Source organism: Dryobates pubescens, chromosome 9 (genome assembly GCF_014839835.1).
Source record: "Dryobates pubescens isolate bDryPub1 chromosome 9, bDryPub1.pri, whole genome shotgun sequence".
NCBI classification, from domain to species: domain Eukaryota; kingdom Metazoa; phylum Chordata; class Aves; order Piciformes; family Picidae; genus Dryobates; species Dryobates pubescens.
Window position 1 is genome coordinate 32,635,019 of NC_071620.1, and position 17,622 is coordinate 32,652,640.

At 43.2% G+C, this 17,622-nt stretch overlaps 1 long non-coding RNA gene across 1 annotated transcript in view; it reads right to left on the bottom strand.

The window, feature by feature from the left end:
• Positions 1 to 6,328: 6,328 nt before the first annotated feature.
• Positions 6,329 to 17,622, bottom strand: part of LOC128897429 (uncharacterized) — a 43,642-nt gene continuing 32,348 nt past the window's right edge. The window contains exon 3 of the long non-coding RNA XR_008462378.1: positions 6,329 to 6,437. This is a non-coding gene — a long non-coding RNA (uncharacterized LOC128897429). The remainder of the gene's footprint in view (positions 6,438 to 17,622) is intronic.

Genomic DNA, 17,622 nt, shown 5'->3' on the forward strand with positions numbered 1-17,622 from the left:
AAATGTGATAAGAAGCTGATAAAAATGATCTGGGCATTAAAACAGCCTTAGAGGAAGAATTTTTAGCTAAATAGATACCATATGTCCCTTAAAGTGAGCACAGCATGTCCTTGTTCTGCCCTGGCCTGACCACTCTGAGCCTGTTGCTTTTGTGGTGCTGTCCATGTGTGGACTGGCTGTTGTTCCCAGGACCTGTGGCAACTGTTTATGCAATGTGGACTTTATGAGAAACAGTTTTCTGTTGCAGAGATTCAGCTTTTTTTTTCTTTCTTTTCTTTTTTATTTTTAAGGATTAAAGATTAGTAATGAAAACAGCATTTTTGCCTAATACAGACAAATACTGGAGCTCAGCTGAACACTCATATTAGCCTGCAGAGCGCATTTCTTTAGGGAAGCCAATGAGGGAAGGAATCCTGAAGAGCTAAAAGCAGCGTACAAATTACCCAAGAGAACTTTCATGTCAATAACAGTCCAAATATTTTCCAAGGGACACAGGCAGTTAGCACACAGCATCGACTCTACAGTTTTAAAATGCATTTTCTTTACCTCCTCATGGACATAGTGGAACAGAGCTTGGATAGATTAACACTACAGACAGTTCATTGAGCTGCTATGCAGATACATGGGAAAGAGGGTGAAGACAAGAGTTAGAAGGTGACTTGCTCTGAGAACAACTGAGCAAATTTGAGACTCATGAGATTAAAGCTAGAGTGCAGTCCAGCTAGAGCAATATCCTGCAGAGAATGAAGGCCCCAAGCACATACTTCCCTTGAGAGGGTCAGGTAATGATGCCTGCCATGGCACAGTTACACCATCTAGCTAATCTAAGCAAATTCACAGGGTATTGTTCAAGTTAATCTGAATATTTGCCCTGGGTGATAGAGAGCGATCGGCCTGCCTGAGGTGCCTCACTGGCATACCTAAAGGTAGACAAATCAATGCTCCATGATGGATGTCAGGGCCCTGAGGGCACAAATAGGCCTTAATGGTCATGACCAGCTTAACTTGGGGCCTCCGTTCTACCACTTCCCATGGACCCAAGAGCTCCATTTTAGCTCAGCCTTGATGTCCATCTCTATTTGAGTAAATGGAATGGAGTAGAACAGAATAGAGTGGAATAGAAGAGTTGAGTTGCAAAAGACCTACAATGATCATCAAATCCAACTCCCTAACCACTTCAGGGCTGGCTAAGTTAAAGTATGTTATCAAGGGCATTGTCCAAATGACTCTTTAACACTGGGACAAGAATGGGACATTGCTTCCCTAGGAAGCCTATTCCACCCTCTTGCTAAATAAATGTTTCTTAATGTCAAGTCTCAGCCTCTCCTGACACAGCTTTTTATTATTCCCACATGTCCTTGCAATAAATCCCAGGGAAATCAGCACCTTCCTGTCTACTTCCCTGCCTCAGGAAGCTGGAGCAAGCAATGAGATCACCCCTCAGCCTCCTTCTCTCTGAACTGCAGAACACAGTGTCCTCATCTCTTCACTGTACACACCTTTCAAACTCTTTACTGGCTTTGTTGTCCTCCTCTGGATGCCGTCCAAGGATCTTAAGGTCCTGTTGAAATTGCGGGGCCCAGAAGTGCACACAGTACTCAAGATGAGGTCATGCCAATGCTGCAGACAGTGGCTAACAAGAGTTTCTGCCTCTAATGCTGTTCCTGGCACAGTATCCTGGATGCATCTTGGACCTGTGTGGTAAGTGGCTTATTTTCTGGATGCCTTTCTCAGATATAAAGTATATTTTTTCCCAGCCCTGTCTCTGGGCATGTATCTTTTGAACATGACTGGAGCCCCTGGAGAGTTGCTGAACCTGGTTCAGCACTTTCTGTGTCTGAAAGCTGTTGATGGACCATGTCACATCCCCATGGTTCTGCCCAGGGGTGAGGGTGCTGGCTGTGCTGGGGCTTCTCTCAGCTCCTAGATCACCCTCTCTTACGGAAAATCCCTGCTCTTGCTGCTTTCTCACAGCATCAGAGCCTCTGTAATCATGGGATAATATGTTGTGAACTCTAGTGAGCAGTCATGCAATGTCAAAGGGGTGTTATCCTCTTGTTTGTAAGACAATGTCCATGAATGTTTAGTTAGCAATCAGTCTATAGGCCTTGAGGTGAGTAGCAGGATAGGGTTTTCTGTAGCAGCCCAAATGTACAACAGCTGCTTCTTCACAGGGAAAAAGCTACTCACTATCTTGTTACAGTGTGTGCTATCTGTCAGGAAAGGAAGATGAGGATCATGTATTTGCCCATAGAATGAAAAAGAGGCTTCTCATATGTCCTGTGCAGATTCTGTAGTCCATTATATCACTGAGGGAGCAGGCAGGTGTTGTGACTTCAGTGCTCTGAAACGCTGGACCAGCAGCAAGTTAACAGTGTCCTTGAGTGACATGGGTTTAGCCAACTGAATCTGCTGATGAGTATTCACTACCATGCCTACTTCATACCAGCGTTAAAACACAAGTGTTGGCTCTAGCAAAGTATCCTGGGGCTTGTAGTTCAGATTGCAAAATTAGAGGCTTTCTGTTAACAGCTGCTGCTTCTGGTTTGAAGTTTTAGGGGGTTTGTCTCTTCTGCTGCGCTGGCTATGGGGTGAGAGTGTTGTTTTATCACTGGCTCCTGCTTCTGCATTTGTTGTGCCTTTCTGCTAAACAGGCTAAGGCATTTGTACACTGTATCACTCCATCAAAACTCTTCATCTCAACCCAGGCCATCTTGTGTTACTCTCCCTCCTGATCTGTCAGGGGAAGGCTTGCTTGCGAGGGCAGGCTGTTAGAGCTCAGCTGCTGGCCGGTTGAATTGAAACCATAACAGAGTATAGAGGTGTATCAGGAGAAGTGACACACAACACTTGTGCTGGGTAGTATTTATATCACATGGCACCTCATCATCACAGCTGCTGTGGGGTCAGCAGTAGCACTTATCAGAGCAAAAGATTTGCTAAAGAAGACAGGCTCGCTCAAGGAGACTTCTTGTTCCAGTTCATCTGCATTGGGGTTTGGGCTTTAATTGACTGACAATGTTGAGAAGCAGTGCTGGTATAAAGAACACAGATCTCAAGAACAGGGACAAAGTTTCTTTCTTTCCATGCTTCAACATCTGCAGAATCAAGGAGGTACCATATATGTCCAAGAAGAATACGCTGACACTGCAGGGGATTATAAATGCTTTTGATGCTTTACTTGAAGGGCTGTAACATTTGTGTGGTGAGAGAGTGAGGTTGCTGTGCAAATCTGTGTTTCTTTAATTAAGATTCTAATTTTGATTCTAACATGGATCTAGCATCCTGGTGGTGTGTGCTTTTGAGCTGGTTGTTCAGGCATGAATGGTCTCAACATTGCTTGTAGGGCCTGGAGCAGGAGAATTGTGGAGGCCTGAAGCAGAGAAGAGCAGAGATAAAGAGCATCTTCATATACAAGCCACCCAGAGTTAGAAACAATTCCAAGGTCTGACCCAGCTAGCTTGGGGACATGTGGGATCTCTGTTCAGCCCAGTCACACTGACAGGAGACCTAACAATATATGCAAAGATGATGGAGGTTATAAACATGTACAGTTCATGTTTTATGTTACAGGATGGAAAGGACATTCTATAGTTCTGAATCAGGTGCTCCTGGTATATATACATGAATAAAGTTCAGAATTCAAGTTGTTTGGATATTTTGATTTGGTTTGATTTTTCCCTTTCACCCCTTCCAATGGAGCTTGCCAACAGCTTGAAAGAAAGTAGCCATCAATTTGCACATAAAGGGGTGCAGTGGTTAGAAAATGAGTTCTGGGTCCACGTATTTTAGAAGACCAGAAGGGCTTTATATAAGTAGATATCCCTGTGGAAATGACATCACTTTGCCCAGTTTGGGTGACTGCAGCATTGGCTGTGCTTTAGAAACTAAACTAATAGCAGTGATGTTATTCAGTGCAGTACTTGCTCTGTTACCTTTTGATTAAAGCTAAAAAACACAGGTCTTGGGATGGGGTGCAGAAACTGAAACCTGCTAGCCAGTTGACTGTTCATACAAGAAACGCTTCAAATGTTCATAACTATAGGTAGAGAACTGCTAAGTGTTCTAATCAATGAGCAAGCAGTGTGCCCAGCTGGCTAAGAAAGCCAATGGCACCCTGGCTTCTATCAAAAATGCTGTGTTCAGCAGGAGTAGAGAGGTGATTGTCCCCTTGTACTCAGCTCAGGTGAGGCCACACCTTGAGTATTGTGTCCAGTTTTGGACACCTCAACACAGGAGAGATGTGGAGGTGCTGGAGCGAGTGCCGAGGAGGGCAACAAAGCTGTGAAGGGGCTGGAGAACAAATCTTATGAAGAGTGACTGAGGAGCTGGGGCTGTTTAGTTTGGGAAAGAGAAGGCTGAGGGGAGACCTCATCACTCCTTACAACTACCTGAAAGGACACTGGGGAGAGGCTGGTGCTGGTCTCTTGTCACAGGTGATTAGAGAAAGAAGAGGGAATGGCCTCAAGCTAAGACTGGGTAGAATTAGACTGGACATTGTGAAAAAAAAATTCACAGCAAGAGTGGTCAGGCATTGGAATGTGCTGCCCAGGGAGATGACTGAGCCACCAACTCTGAATGTGTTTAAAGGTCATTTACATGTGGTGCTTTGGAATGTGGTTTAGGGGTGAACTTTGTAGAGTAGGGTAATCAGTTGGACTTGGTGATCCTGAGGGTCTTTTCCAACCTGAATGAATGTTTCTGTGATAAGAGGTAAAATTCAGTTCTGTTATTGAAAATGTTCAGGATCAGACCCTAGTGAGCACCTTTCTTCCTCTTGTGGAAATGAAACCTCTTTGGGTGCTTCAGCTTAGCCTTTCTGAGCAGGTTAGAAGGGTTGATCTTGGGATGTGGTCTATTTTCATTACATGTGTTATGCAGATTTCCTTAAAAAGGAGTCTTATGCCTTAGCCAGGAAGATAAATAATGAGAAAACATCTGCTATTTAAGCTCTGGACTGACCTATAAATCTTAATGATGAATGCGATCCCAGAAGCAGAAATCATCTACAGATTGCAAAATTTCCTCACTCTCTCTCTTTGGTTTTCCTTTTATTCTCACTGTTGGTTTTGTTTGGTTTTTCTCTACACAGTTTTGTTGTTCCTTTAATTCCTGGTAATTTGGGAGCCCAAGTGTTTGGGTTTTTTTCTCCTCACTGCTTCATTATAACTGATAGGAGCTGCTGAGAGGAGGGCATGGCAACCATAATAACACAAGAGGGATGGAACAGACAGCCCCTACAAGGAGTTGACAGGCAGAGAATAATGACAGAGTAGAGGATGGATAACTAATAGTTTGGATGATTTACTCATGATTTACTCTTGAAAAGCTCTGGAGGGTGGGACGCTTCTTTCCCTGTTTATTTCAACCTCACACACTGAAGAAATGAGTCTGCTTAGCTGTTTTAATCCTTTGCTGCATTTTCTTCTACTAGGGGATGGGAATCTGGGAATCTGCTTCTCTCTTCAGTGCTTCCCTCTGCTCTGCCTCCCAAAGACAAGACTGCCGTTAAGAACAACAAGAGATTTCTCTCTTCTTTTGCCTCTAGAGCTGCAACAGAACAGGCTTTGTGAACATGTAAAACAACTGTATCGGTGATCACCAGAAAATGAAAGGGGCTAGATTTCAAAGTGCTATGGGGAATGTCAGGTTCACTATTCAGAGAAAGATGTTAGTGTTGGGCATGACTCACCTGCAGCATGAGCAAAGATAAGGAAAGTCTCATCTGGAATTTGCCTGAGATGCTGAATAGAACTGGAGGGCCTCTCACCCAGCCAGTCATTCTGTTATCTGTTTATTGCAAGGTCAGGCTAATTTTATTCTCCATTTCATGTTGCTTTAATCTAAACATTCGAAGAGATGATGTTGGGGTAGAAGTCTCAAGAGACTGTGAGCAACATATGGAACATTTCTCTTGATAAATCATAGAACCATCTGCCTGCAAGTGGGCAGGGATGGAGTAAATCTTCTCCCAAAGCTGTTATGAGATCTTTGCATCCCATGAGTCAGTATCCTTGGTCTGCAATTTCACAGACAGGTTTGTGGGTGAGATGCCTATGCAAATTATTCCCTTACCTGTCCCAGAATGGGACAGGAGGGACAAGTAAACTGGATTGGAAACCAAACAATCTTCTGGGAGTAGTGTTTTCAGGGCAAAAATTACCCCACTCTGACTTACACCAGAGAGGCATGACTGAGGTTCTGGAGTGGCAGGGCTGGCACTATTCAGTCACACAAGCAGATTAAAAATAAGATAGTGTTGTATGGTTGAAACAGCAATTCAGGGAGTGAGAGCTAAAATTAAACACATGGTGATACTCACTTTTGTTGTTTTCTGTGCCCTGAATGCCATCTGCTTGAAAATCAGGTGAATCCGAGTGTTATTCTGAAGGACTCATTACATCAAACTTTTCTTGTTGTGCCACAAAGAATTTGATCTAAAATAGGAAATAAATAGGAGTCTAATAAGTAAATGCAGAAAAGACTGCAAACTGATCAGTGATCAGAGGAGGGTGAATTTGTTTGACTGACATTTGGAGTAAAGCAGTGCTGCGTGTTCAATTACAGGTTTAAGACTGCCACAATTGACAGATTAAAGGTGTTCACCCTAATCCAAAATTATACTTTCCCCAGTTAAATTGACCATTGTGTCAGCTTCAATTTGTTCAGATACGTCACCCACAGTGACTGATTGGACTGATTCACTTGCACACTCTTTGACAAGGTCCCTGGTTTGTGTTCACTCCTTACTCTTGCTATTTCCCTTGTCAGACAGATACTCTAGAGGCATTTCCATTATCTCCCATGTAGCTGTACCTCAAAAATGTACTGGACTGGAAAGAAAAATCCTCAGGCCAATTATTCTGACATAAACTCTACTTATCAGAAAGCACTAGAATATGAAGCGTACGTTAAAATAGCTCAAAAATAGGACACATACATACACACACACACACACACACATACACCCCAGGCAGACACCTAAGCAATGCTGTGCTTAGGAGGCTCTGCCATGGCTGAGGGTGGATGAACATTTTTAAATAAGAAAAAAAACCCCAAAGGTTACCCCATCATCGAGATTGCAACAGACTTTCTCAGAATGGAAGTACTTTAATTTAAAGCAAAACCAACCTATTGTTTGCCCAGAACTGCCCTGGGGGCTTGTTTGGTTGCTTGCTTTTTGGTTGGTTTGGTTTTGGTTTTGTTTTCTTGTTCTTTTTGTTAGAAGGAGAAGTGGCATCCTGCTTAGAGAACAGTCACCCTGCAATCTTCCTGACAGTCTGAAAAAGGAATTAAACAGTGTTCACAAATTTCTGGAGAACCATGCTGGTGCTCTTGCTCTTTGGGTGAGGAGACAGGGAAGATGGGATGAGCTTTATTTCTTTTCCATTAGCACCTGCTCTTCTCTTAAGCATGAATATGTGAAGTAGCATTCAGGTCAGTGTGAGTGAGTTTTAGCTAGCCAAATTCAGGTGGGCTCTCCCTTGTGAGCCAGACTGAATGTGTAGGTAGGCGGCCAGTACCAGAACAAGAGGACACAGTCTCAGGCTGCGCCAGGGGAGGTTCAGGCTGGATGTTAGGAAAAAGTTCTATACAGAAAGAGTGATTGCCCATTGGAATGGGCTGCCTGGGGAGGTGGCAGAGTCACCATCACTGGAGGTTTTCAGGAGGAGACTTGATGGGGTGCTTGGTGCCGTGGGTTAGTTGTTTGGGTGGTGTTGGATTGGTTGATGGGTTGGACGCGATGATCTTGAAGGTCTCTTCCAACCTGGTTTATTCTATGTGTTCTATGTATTCTATGTATTCATAAGATAACATCATGGAGGGCTTTCTGAGAGCTCTTAGTGGTGTACCCTAATTTTCCACACCAGTAAGGCAGTCCTGCAGAGAGCAACATAACAGTGAGGGGGAGTGGCACCTGGGCTACAGGTGTGCAGCAATTCCACCAGAGTCATCAATATCAAGGGGTGAATTTCCTTCATCTCATTTCCCTTGAGTGTCATGTGAAAAAAAAGTATGCTCTACATACCAGCAGTGTATTTTGGTGTGACTGACACTCAAGCCCCCAGCTGAATCTTTCTAAAACTTCACTTGGATTTTATTTCAAGGGGAAGTAGATCAGTGTATAATTGTTTTCGTTGTCCTCTCAGATTCCTTTGCATCTTTGCTGGTGTTTGGATTTTTTTTTTTTCTGTTATTTTATTCCTTGAAGTTATGAATAGACATAAAAATAAGTATTTTTGATCAGGCTGCAAGTACACAAAAATGCCCACTGTTATCTATCTCTGTAATCCATCTGTCAAAAGTTTCATGCAGAGCCCTTTCACAGGCACTGTAACAGATAACATTTAAAAGAGCTGATACAGCCAGAACAAACATTACTTGCCTATCCACCAAAAAAAAACAACCTTGTACTAAAGCTGAAGGAAAGTTTTTTTCCCTCTGCTTGCAATAGCAGTTTTGAGTAGGATGCATGCACAGGTTCAGCGTAGCTGACAGTGGCATGCTACAGAGGTTTACGTAGCAGGACATTAAGAACTGGTGTCTTATCAGTGCTAGGAAATCATTTACTTCACATTCTGGAGACTCACATAGTTAAAATACTTCTATCCTGCAGGGCATTTGTAGAATGTTCATCATTCTGTCAACGTTTTGCCCTAATTTTTATATATCCCCTGAAAGACACAGAGTAAAATTGCTGGAATTTGATTTGCAATGAAGTTTTGAATTATAGAGTATGGGAAGAAAACACACTGTCTTTGTTAAGGTTTTTAAGCAACTCTAACACCTCAGAGAATTGGTAGATGTTTGAACTTTGGCACACATATTACCCTCAACCACAGCCATGCTTTGGGGCATCCAGAAGCAGGCCAGTGGTTTTTTTTCAGCCTTCTGAGAGTTAGAAAATGACCAGTGCTCCATACTAAGACCTTGATATGACCTGGGAAGCTGCTCTGATGGAGCCAGCAGGGCCCTTTTGCCAGCATCCCCTGGCAGGGATGTATGGCCAGAGCACCAGGAACAAGCAACACAGCGCAATGCAGCAGCAGCTGCTACATTGCACGCATCGTGTCTGCCGCTCCAGCGGCAGGTCACCACTGTGGGCGCAGCACGAGGCTGTTGCAGATCATCACATAATATCTTTGGTTGGAAGAGACCTTCAAGATCAACCTTTGACCCAGCAAGGTCACCACTAAACTATATCCCTAAGCACCAGGTCCATATGCCATTTAAATAACTCCAGCACATCGATCCAGCCTGTCCAGAACCCTTTGCAGAACCTTCCCACTCTCAAGCAGATCAACACTCCCACCCAATTTAGCATCACCTGCAAACATTGTAAGCCAAGTCAAGTCCTTCCCACCTCTCACATCAACATGCTAGTACAGGATCTGCTTCTTCTCACCCCTTTGATGATGCTGCTGTAATCCTTGGATTAAAATAGGGCCAAGAACTGATCCTTGGAGACTGGCACTCATAGTTCCTCACCTAAGTGACTCCTGCTGCTCTTGTATTTGCTGGTGCCAACACACTCACTTCAAGGTTGCTGGCTTATATTCATGGGGCAAGTAGTGACTTAAACCTTAGTGTTTCCTGACTCCCTGCTGCTTGTTCTTGCAACATCTATGTTGTTAGAGCATTTGCTGTAAAACCAGAATGGTGTATAAATTTGAGAATCATACCTATAAACCAGCAAGCAGCATAGCAAAGAGTGAAGGAAAATGCAGGGGCTTACATGTAGAGGGAATACATTCTATTAACTAAATACAAGCATACATTTTCTTGGGCTTTGTCTTTTGGAATGAGAACAAAGGGGACAAATCAACAGAACAGGGATACCCCAGTGAAACTTCACTGAAGTCAGTAGAATTACACCAGGGATACATTTGGCTGATTCTTTTGCTAACGGCTGTATGAAAGCCTTAATATAGAGTTTCTGCATGTGTGAAGCGTATGCCAAGACAAATGCAATGTGCTAAATGGAACCTCTTGATTTATTTAAATAAAAAATATGTTACAAAAAAACAGTGGATAATTGGAGTGGAATGGATCCAGACTGGAATCGTCTGTCTCATGTCTCCAGAGTGTCTGAGAGAGGAATATCTTACTTGTATACCTAAGCAACATAGGATATGCAGATAGGAGACAATTTCTTGAAACTGCTAAGATCCACCAAGGGACTCAGTGCTCTTTGGAAGACAAAGGCTGTAATCAGATGTAAAACGGCACTTTTGGCTGCAGCTGATATGGACTAAGGGATTACCAAATACAGCCTGTTCTCAGCTGTTCATCAGTTATCTTCCTCATAGGCATTTGCCTCCCTCCTCCCTTCCATTTCAATTTTGCCAGCATCACTGTCACTCCCCAGCTGGGCAAAATAGTCTAAGTATTAAAAAAAAAAATAATAAAGAAGAAGTAGAAGCCAAATCCAAACCAACAAAAAACCCTATCAAAAATGTTATGGCTAAACATGCTTGGTTTACCTTAATTGGATATAAATGCCTGGAGATATACTATGGATGTGGTAAACAAACACCTGGGGCTGAGCTAGAAGAGGCAGTATCTTGGTGTGGATCAGCAGCAGCCTGTATCTCTGAGAGCAGTCTAACTTCATTGTTTGAAAATCACAGACCTCATTACCACCTCTAGTTGCCTGATAACTGTGGAGGTGCCTAGAGCACTCTTCTGCTTGTGCTGGCTGGCATTTGAGCCATGTAACTGTTGTGATGCTCAGAGATCAAATCAAACCCATCAAATGTGTGATGGGTTGCTCTAGCCTTGGGATTCCCCTGCCTTTAATACTTGGTATGTCCAACCAGCAGGTGCTCCTGGAGCACACCTAACTTGCATTTGAGGGCCAATGCTGGGAAGAGGAAAGGGGAGAAGTAATCATTTGTCCAATAACTTCAGTGTCATGGGCTGAGTTGAATCTGCAGATGATATTCAATACCATACTGCCCTCATGACAGGTCTGAAATTAAAGTGATGGCTGGAGCATAGTATCATGGGGCTTGAAGTTCAGACTGTAATATCACAGGCTTCCTTTTCCAGTTGCTGCCTCCAGTTTCCACATTTGGGGTGTTGGTCTTTTCCACTGTGCTGGCTACTGTGTACTTGGGGGCAGGAAAACCATTTTACCACTTCTGCTTCTGCTGCTGCTTTTGCTTTTGCTAAGGTAATCATAGAGTATATCATCTCTCAGTAAATTCCTTATCTCAGCCTAGGGATTTTGTGTTACTTTCCCTCCCATATGTGTGTGGGGCAGGCAGGACTCACTTATGAGAGCAGGCTGTGTTAGCCCAAGACACTTCAGGTATGATAGACCCAATTTTGAAGGAACACTAAAAGGAGATCTGGTGCTCCCATGTGCACTGTTGGAAATGGTGCACAGAAGCTTCCTCAAGACATGAAGCTGTTCTGTTTAGCTTGAAATAATTATGCTAGTGCCTCTAGGAGGAGGTCAGAGTAATTGTAAAAGCTAATGCCCATATTAGCAGCACATCAGGTACATTGAATAGCTGCAGCTTCCATGAAGGAGCACTATGGAATAAAAAAACCTCAGTAAAGTTCTCTGCCACAATGTGTCACTGCTAGGCATAACAGAGGAACCTTTTTTGTCTACATACGCACGCACAGCCTGTGGCAGACTATTTTAATTTTAAGGGACTGTCTTTGATAAGAAACAACCAGCAAGGGGAGAGTGAGAAATTGGAAAGAAGCTAAAGCACTCTGGGAAATTCCATCAAATCCCTGGATATATGTCATCTTACATGTTGAGAAGTGGGATGCTACAGCACTGGAGGAGTTATCTTGTTTACATGAGCAGTGCAGTATTGCTGTGTTTGGAGAAAAATGCCTGCTAGAAGAGCAAGATTGAGTGACAGTGCTTAACATAAAGGTATTGGGATGGAAAAACTACTAAAATGCTGTCCACGGAAAGAACCAAGGTGAGATTTTCAGAACTGGTCTTAAAAAGCTGACACTCAATTCTCCCTCATTTCTAGTGGGAAAATGGTATCCAAATTGGACACCTTTGAAAATGCCTCGACTGTTTTTTCCCAAAGAGATGTAAATTCCTGTTAATTGGTTTGTATTCTTCAGCTGTTTAAGCACTTTAGAAAATGTCAACCATGAGTCAACAAAGATGTGCTAATCAATTACATCAGTGAGTTTAACATTAGCATCCTAGTACTAAATTAATTCCTCAAGGTTTAGTATAGGGCTTCTAAAAGAAGCTGTCTCCTGCTAGCTTGGGTTATATGAAAAATAGTAGCAACCCTAATGGTAACAAATCAAAATGCAGTGCAAATAGCCTGACTTTGACATCCTGAAGCTTGAATGCTGAAATGAGAAACAGTAATATACTTTCACAGTCTGATCCAGTGTCCACAAAAGTCAGACAACATTTTTCTGACGACTCCAACAAGTCTTGACTCATGCTTTTAATATGGCTTTCTTTCCACCCTATTTAATGTCTGACCTCATACAATTTTGTTCCTCTAACAAAACTTAGGGAATCTCATTCTGTCCAGCACCTGATTTCTGCCTAATTTCTTAGAAATCACAAGGTCGTTTGCTAGCACAGCTGAACTTGGAACAAAACCTAAAGGCTGGTGACTATGTAGCTTATTTAAACACATAGATATCTAGCCATCAAGGTTTTATAGATTACAGGATTCATTGTTCTTTGGCTAATACTATGCAACTCTGGTGACAGGGTGAAAGGTCTCCATTCTAGTTACAGTTTGTGAGACACAAGAGTTATGCATACTTTAATACTGGTTGATAGTAGGCTGAACATGAGCCAGAAATGTGCCCAGGTAGCCAAGAAGGCCAATGGCATCCTGGCCTGTATCCGAAATAGTGTGGCCAGCAGGAGCAAGGAGGTTGTTCTGCCCCTGTACTCAGCACTGGTTAGGCCACACCTTGAGTCCTGTGTCCAGTTCTGGGCCCCTCAGTTTAGGAAAGATGTTGACTTCCTGGAACATGTCCAGAGAAGGGCAACAAAGCTGATGAGGGGTTTGGAGCACAGCCCTATGAGGAGAGGCTGAGGGAGCTGGGGTTGCTTAGCCTGGAGAAGAAGAGGCTCAGAGGAGACCTTATTGCTGTCCATAACTACCTGAAGGGAGGTTGTAGCCAGGTGCAGGTTGGTCTCTTCTCCCAGGCAACCAGCACCAGAACAAGAGGACACAGTCTCAAGCTGCACCAGGGGAGGTTTAGGCTGGATGTTAGGAAGAAATTCTTCATAGAGAGAGTGATTGCCCATTGGAATGGGTTGCCCAGGGCGGTGGTGGAGTCACCATCACTGGAGGTGTTTAGGAAGTGACTGGATGGAATGCTTGGTGCTATGGTTTAGTTGATTAGGCAGTGTTGGATGATAGGTTGGACTCAATGATCTCAAAGGTCTTTTCCAACCTGGTCTATTCTAGTCTAGTCTAGACTAGTCTAGTCTATTCTAAAACACTAAAGCATGGTGCAGAATCAGACCTCTAATAACTTCTGATGTTGGGAGCCTGCCCTGCAAAAAAGCTTATCCATTGGAGGCGAACACATTGCAGTCCCGCTGCTAATGTGCTGGACTGGGCACTTGGAGCTGTGTACTTTACTCCTGGCCAACAAACAAGATTGTATGAATTACTAGCACTCTGGTAGCCTGTATTTCCCTGCATTTAAAGGAAGAAAATGTTTTTTTTGTTGGTTTTGTTGGTTTTTTCTTCACAAAACTCTTTGGTGGGTGCATGCTTTATTTGATTAGGGCCAGCTTGCTTATTGTTACTCAGACAGCAAGAAAAATCCAATGACATGAGAATTTTTTAAACAGTGACATTAATTTGTTGATGGCATGTTCTGCATGGGTACTGCAACAAACTGAAAACCACATCTCTCTTTGAACCTCACTTTCTTCCTGCATGCAGAGTTTTTCAATTTCACAGCGCACCACTGATTCCAGAGTTGGGGGTGGGTGGGGGGACAGAGGGGAGAAGAGAAGTGATGATTTTGGCAGCAACACCATTATGATTTGCTAAAATAGCAGCTTGGCAAATCTGGTTTCTCAAATATCTCATGTTTTGTTAATTACTGACAGCTTTGTTTTTCACTGAACGTGAAACAATGTGGAGAAATGGGCAAGTGTGGCCCCTTACTCACCGCTGCCCGGCTGAGCTTGGCAGGTGGGAGCAAGCCGACTCCAAGAAGAGGCCCAGGCAGCAATTGCTGCCTTGGTTCATGAGGCTCATCAGATAGATGTGAAGGGAGAGGTCCTGGGATCCAGTTACAGGATGCCCAAAAGAAGCTTCTTCCACCCTGTCCGTGCTGGGACAGTAGGGGAATTGACATCTTGCCAAAAGAGAACAAGCAGGGTGCTCAGCCCCTAGGGTTTTACTGGTGAAGTACCCCTTTCCACAGACATGGTTTGATACAAGTAAACATGAGACATGGGATGGCTTGAGTGAACTGTTTGCCTCAGTTCTGTCCTGTATGGAGAAATGTGGGGATCTGGCCACTCTAACACACCAGCATCTCTTCAGGGGGCAGTGCATTTACCCAGGACTACTTCAGGGATTGGTGGAGTCAGTCACCTACCCATGTTTACTTCAGACTAGGGCCCACATCTCATGAAAAGCAGAGAAGTGTGAGATGGATGTCTGAAGTGTGGGCCAGAGTAGACACCTCACTTGCATTTCATCCGTCAGCATTTCCTGGCCACCTATAAGTTCATGTGGAGCAATCCCCACAAACTTGGATCTCTACTTTCTTTGAGTGATGTCCAGTTGTCCTGGGCCAACTCACACAGGGCCTCATTGGGAAAGCTTTAAAGCATCACTTGGGGTTGATATCTCCTAGGCAGAAACATAGGAAGTTTGTATGAGCATGTACCTGTTTTGTAGCTCCTGCCCTTTCTACTCCTCTCCCAGTGAGCACAATGGGACTCTGGTACACAAGGAAATGAGAACATAAGAAAGTGGAAAATTCAAATCTAATGGAAAACAGATGATTTCTTATGCATGCATGTAACTAATCTATTCACTGCTCCAGGAGATCTCTCAGGGGCCAATAACATAGGAGATCGTTTTTTTTTAAAGGACCTGATATCTACTGAGATAACAAAAACATCTAACCAGGTTAACAGATTTGACAAAAGCAAAAGAAACTCTTCAGCTTCAAGGTTTATACACATTTCCAATGAGTGGAGAATAGGATAAAAATATTCCTGGGCACCAGTGTTCCTAAGGATGCTCCCGTGGCGATAAGATGCTGGACTAGCAATATTGCTGTCCATGTAAAGCTACCTGTGCATAACTGTGCTCCTAATGATCCCATGGCCACTTATTTTTTGACCTGTGTTTATTGTATTGGTTAGACGTCACGTCCACTTTTTGTCTCTGCATTAGCATAGCTCATCAGGTGTTCTCTGTGTGTGTGTGTGTTTGAATATGCACAGCACATAGCCATAATTACACAGAAGTCCTTTGGTGTCACTTTTCCCAGAGCAGTGTAACACTTTGCATATGAAATGAATCTTTATTGAAATAATGTTACAGAGATATTTTTTTTCCCCCCCAATATTTTTTTCCCCTTTCTACTAATACATAGGAGAAATGGAAACAGTGAGTCAGAATATAACTGTAATCACGTGGCATGAGGAGAAATCAAATTTCAGAAATGCTGAGCTTTGTGTCTTAGTGCAGGAGGAAGTCTGCAGGGTTGGGCTGTGTAACACACATCACAGATCTGGCATCGATGACCGATAAACAGTTTGGAGAAGTCTTAGTCTTGATTGGCCAAAATGCTCTGGGAAATCAAGCTGTACAGTGAAAGCAGAGCACTAGGAATACAGGCTGCTAACTTTGTTTCTTCCATAAACTCATTGCTTGACCTTCAGGACATCAGAAGGACAGGTCTCCAAGAGTGATTTGGAGCTCTTTTTCCATCACCAGGCTGTCGTTCTTCAACAAGCCCTTGTCTGTCTTGCTATCCATCAGGATCTCTTTTCCTCTGACGTGGGGGGAAATAGTGCCCTATGAAGGCATTATGAATTATGGAAGTCCAAGCCCCAGACCCAGAAAACCTCACTGAGGAGGCTTCTTCTTTTGTACACAATGCAGAGGAACAAATATTACTCGGTGAATTTACGATTTTGCTGGATGAAGCACTGAATAACGTTTCTGTTTACAATCCTCCTCCTCAGCTCCCCATCCTGCTCACTCCCTCTGGCTTCCCCTGCTGCTGTGTAGAGAAGAAAGGCAGTTCTCTTGCCCCCACCACCCAGGGCTCCTCAGGGGAAATCTCACTGCCCGGGGTCAGCTCCACATACCCACCTCTGTGCCCTGGCAGCTCCCCCAGCAGCCTAGGCATGGGCGCTTGCCATGCTTCCCTCTGGCAGGCTGTTGCCTTGACCTCTAAACAATGGAACTATATTCAAAGAATGAAGGGATGAATAAAAGAGAAAAGAAATTAAGTGATGGGTGGGATTAAAGAAAAGGGAAAAAAAATAAATGAATTACAGGAGTGCAAAGTACAAAGGGCAGTAAAAAAGGGAAAGAGAAAAAGAGACAGGGGACTTGAATAGCAGTGAGTACTTGAATTTCTTGTGCTTGAGAGGGTTTGTTTTTTAAAGCCACTTGGAAATATGGAGGTGGTCTTTTTTTTTTTTTCATCCAGGTGTTGTGTATACATTTTTCCAATTAGAAGATTCTCCTTTATATATTTAGCACTATTTAGAGGGGACTGGGAAGATAAGGCTGCTGTGGAATGCTTCAGGCTAAAGCTGGGTTCTCCAAACTGGCTTTTGTTGCGCCAGTGTGAATCACTTAATAATTCATATTTCAGAATACATTAATGCAAATGATAATTTTAGCCTGCTATTGAATTTTTAAATATGCACTACAAGCAATTTATGTTTCTGTTCATTTTCCCAGGTAAAACTGTTTAGACATTTTTAACATATGCTTGGTTTCACTCACCATATATCATCCCATTGTTTTAATTTGGGGTAATTAAAAATTAGGAGCCTCACAAATAATACATGGAGCCCTGTGTTCAAGGAAAAATAACATGGAACCGATACTCAGTCTTGTAACTTGAATGAAAGAGGTTCTTTTTCAGTGAGGCTGCAGTGACAAAATAGCTGTGTCCTGTGTCTATGCAGATAATCTATATCTAAATAATAATTACTGTGATTAATCTGCATCCATCTCTTTCTTTAGATCATTAAAGGCTTTTTTTTTTTTTTCTGGAATTATTTTTAGACTTACAAGGAATATTTGTTGTAGGAAGGACAAATATGTTGTTCCTCTCCTACTGAGCTGGGTAGATAATTAGAAGACTGTAAATCAGAGGTTATTGAAGATTCGCTTTCCTTTTTGTTGTTGTTTCTGAAGACTGTCAGCTTTGACCTTACGCTTCAGAAACCTGGTGGGAGCTCAAGTGGCAGGAGAGCTGCATTGAGACCCAGAGCCCAAGCTGGGCTTTGCCCAGGGAAGGGTAATAAGCTCTCTGATTCTTGGATTGCCCCTCACCCCCTCCAAGCTCCCCATGGAGCAGAAGCCAGTCCTGCCTGCCCAAGTGAGATTGGTCCAGCAACATGCCATTTTGTAGGGATATATTTAAAGCAAAGGTTGG